At 36.5% G+C, this 3,880-nt stretch overlaps 1 protein-coding gene and 1 long non-coding RNA gene across 2 annotated transcripts in view; one reads left to right on the forward strand and one right to left on the reverse strand.

The window, feature by feature from the left end:
- LOC107680992 (tetraspanin-7-like) overlaps positions 1 to 3,880 on the forward strand; it is a 31,223-nt gene that overhangs the window by 16,165 nt on the left and 11,178 nt on the right. The gene's annotated exons all lie outside the window — the stretch shown is intronic.
- LOC107680993 (uncharacterized) lies at positions 1,463 to 3,243 on the reverse strand. The gene is made up of 4 exons (XR_001633215.1): positions 3,127 to 3,243; positions 2,880 to 3,008; positions 2,593 to 2,724; positions 1,463 to 1,592 (listed from the first exon to the last, which is right to left on the reverse strand). It is a non-coding gene; the product is annotated as an uncharacterized LOC107680993 (long non-coding RNA).

Consider the following 3,880-nt stretch of genomic DNA (forward strand, 5'->3'; position numbering starts at 1 on the left):
TTTTCTTCCTTCATACCGATATAGAAATGTTAAACAACAACTGTACTGTTAAAAAGGTTAATGTCAATATGTTAACTATCCTTCAACAATCTTGCAGAAATGTTTTTGCTCCAAGTTCTTTGTAGAAAAATTGTATATTATCAGTCAAAAGTTTGGGGTCAGTAAGATTTTCAAAAGAAGTCTTTTATTCTCACCAAGTCTGTATTTATTTGATCAAAAATACAGAAAAACAATATAACAATATTTAAAATAACTGTTTTTGTTTTATATATATATATATATATATATATATATATAATATTTATTTATTACCTGTAATTTTTATAAACTGTAATTTTTCACACAAAAAAAAAAACATCTTGATGCAACATTTTACAAAAATCAAGATTAAATTTATTTGGTTGAAATCCCATGTTATAAAAGATGAAGTGCTATGCAGGCTATTTAAGACAATATTGGCTGATTAGACGGCAATGCATTACAAAAAAGATGCTAAATGTAAGCATGAGCATTTTTAAAAATGTAAATAAACTGCATCATTTTAAGATTTAAGGCTGATTTTAGCTTTGTGAAATGATGCTAAAAATGCTAATTCACTCTCTGACAGCAGGTGGCGCTTATGGAACAGCCACAATATAGCGTTTCCTTGGTTACCGCTGTAAAAGAATGCCATAGAAACTTTTATGAAGACATAAAAGGGTCCCCTCAGAGATACATTTATATAAACCCCCACCCTCAATTCAATATTTTGAATTTTCTTTTCAATATTTCGAGCATCGTGAAAAGCTAGCACGTCTATTCTTTCACTTCACCTCTTATAATAAAAGATTAAGTGCTATGCACAGGCTTTTTAAGACAATATTGTCTGATTAGACGGAAATGCTATGCTAAACTGCAAATTGTTTGCCCTCTCTCACGTTCCCACATCTCAGACCTCAAATACATACAATATTACCCTTTTTAGACATAGTTTTTGAAGTAAAGAGTAAAGAAGATACTATACAAAACTTATTGAATCAACCAGGGGCCAGTTCCATAGCCACCATGTTAAGACTGTGTCTTAAGAACTAGTTTGACCAACTAGCAGTTGCCAAGGAGAAATCAGTCTTACTTTTTTCAATGCAAATAAGCCCAATCTACCTTTTCATAACTGAATTTAAAAAGTTATGGCCAGTCTTGAAGAAAAAAATTAGATGACTAACTTTTTAAGACTAGTTTAAACAGTTTATGCAACCAGTCCCAGTTCTTTATTTACCCTTGTAAGATCACAAGTACCCTTGCAAGAACCCCCCCGCCCTCATTTTGATCTCAAAAAAGTGAGTTGTCACTGAAAGGTGAGAAGTTTGCATCTATGACTTCTAAAGGTACGTTCATATTTACCAATGTTCGTCAAATTTTCAAGTTTTAGGCTATAGAAGGTAAAAAAAGAGGATAAATAATTTCAGATTGAAAGGCCTTACCCTCAGCAGCGCATTCGACTCCCGGCTGCTCTCCCACTGATCGAAACCCGTCAGCGCAAAAACACTCATAACTGCCCTTAGTGTTCCTGCACAGCTGCGGGCACGTCCCGTAAATCTCACACTCGTTCACATCTGCAGACGGGCAGAAAACACCTCACATTATACATACAGGAAGCAGTTCAACTTCTAATGGTGTGCCAATGTTGTCTCGAAGTTGTGTGCAGGCATAGCTGCGCACTTCTTGTGTTGCTTTCACGCAGACAGAAAAGATTCCATGCCAAGGACAGAATGAAAAACGAACTGATCATTTTCTGTAACGCTGCTTTATAGCTGAATCAAATTTGTCTTTGTGATTGAGGAACTTTCCAACATCAACACTGTCACTGAACTGAATTGAACCCAGGTTTATTATAATTACGTGAAACTAAAATGAAAACAAAATCATACAAACATTTTTTAATTAAAATAATCGTTAACTGGAATAAAATAAAACACAAAAAAACGAAACTTTTTTTTTTCAGCTAGTTGCCAAGGCAAAATTTCTCAGAATTTAGAATTTAGTTTAACTTGATGTACTAAAAATAACTGAAATAAAATGAATGAAACACACAACTAAATTTAACTAAAATTAAAATGCAAAAATAAACCTAATTCAAAATATTAATACAAACTATAATATTATCTCAGTGGTACTAATATAACACTGAACTGACTTGAGCTAATTAATCATACTATTGTATCTGCTGAGCTGCTTATAGATGAATGGAATTAGTTTTATAACTGATGAACTTTGCAACACTAGCTACGTTGACATGCAACCAAATAATCCGCTGGTAATTGGACTGATGGCTCAATCAGACTGAAAAGGCTTCATGTAAACACCTTAATCGATCCGACTGAGCTCCTAAACTCTTGATCGGATTGAATACGGAAACTGGAAAGTACTGCACATGTGCAATGACAGAAATGGCGTAATGAACGAGCTGTTGTTTTTGTAGAATGAAGTGTCATAAATGACTGAGTTCCTGTTGTCCTGTTTGGCTTCTGTAGCACCACTATAAGCCTGTCTTCCAATAAAGAAGTAAATATTGAGATTTTCTAATGAATACGGTATTCAGACAACGCCACAAACCATTGCAGTTGTTCTTGTCCTCCGGGTTGGGTTTATATCCAGGTCTACAGGAACAAATGAAGCCTCCGGTTGACAAATCTGTGCAGTTATGCTCACACAGATTCTCACTGCATGTGCGTCCATGGCCGTAGTCTAACAGAGACAGATGAAGAAATGTTACAAAGATGTGCAGGCAAAAGGATCTAGAGCTCTAAGATTTTTTTTGTAGTTTTTGGAGCTTGCTCCACTTTTGTTTATGCAAGAAAGAAAATAAACAACATGAGGGTGAGTGAATGAGCAAAACTCACAGCAGCCGAGTTCATCAGTCTGGTCTTCACAGTCGTCGTAGTCGTCGCAGGCGTACTGCAGAGGAATGCACTGACCGTTCCCACATTTATACTCGTCTGCAGAGCAGGGCCCATGTGTGGGAGTCACACCTGAGGAGTCATTCACACAAAACAGGGTGTTTTACTAACTTCAATAGAATTTAGGGAATTAAAAGGGTTTAATAGGTAAATAGTATATTTGGTTAACAATCTATTGGCTGTCACTCACAATGCTCCGGCCTCTCGTCGGTTCCATCACCGCAGTCATCTATAGAGTCGCAGAGCTCGTGACTGTAGATGCAGCGGGTGTTATCACAGCGGAAACGGAACGGAGGATCACATGAGATGTCCACTGAGGAGGCAAGAAACATGACGGTTGTGCACTTTGTTCCACATCTACTTTATTACGTTATATAACTGATATACTATTCAAATTATATTAGAAAAAGAAAGTTTAGACCGATAGTCGGGCTGCGCGATAAACCGCATTTTGATCAGGATCACGATTTCTCCTTCTTTCAGTTTATTAAGCATAATCATCTGCAATATTTAACTGTTGGTTATTTATCCTGCAAACTTTTCATTTTAATATGCCACTTACATTATCTTGCATTGGTAACAAGCCTCCACAAGCTGCCAGATGTCAATAGTTTAAATCACCCAATCTGAGCTTTTCTCTTAAATCGATACATTTTCTGCCCAGTGGTTTACTTAAAGGGGTCATATGATGCGATTTCAAGTTTTCCTTTCTCTTTGGAGTGTTACAACCTGATTTTGCATAGATAAGATCCTTGAAGTTGCAAAGACTAAAGTCTCAAAACCAAAGAGATATTCTTTATCAAAGTTAAGACTCTGCCACGCCCCCCTAAAACGGCTCGTTCTAACACGCCCCCACATATCTACCTCACTATGTGGAAATATTTGCATAATGCCGCCCAAATGTGCACGCAAAGAAAGAAGGCGTGGTTTCAGTAACGCAGCCA

The sequence above is a fragment of the Sinocyclocheilus anshuiensis genome, unplaced genomic scaffold (genome assembly GCF_001515605.1).
Source record: "Sinocyclocheilus anshuiensis isolate Anshui unplaced genomic scaffold, SAMN03320099.WGS_v1.1 scaffold20, whole genome shotgun sequence".
NCBI classification, from domain to species: domain Eukaryota; kingdom Metazoa; phylum Chordata; class Actinopteri; order Cypriniformes; family Cyprinidae; genus Sinocyclocheilus; species Sinocyclocheilus anshuiensis.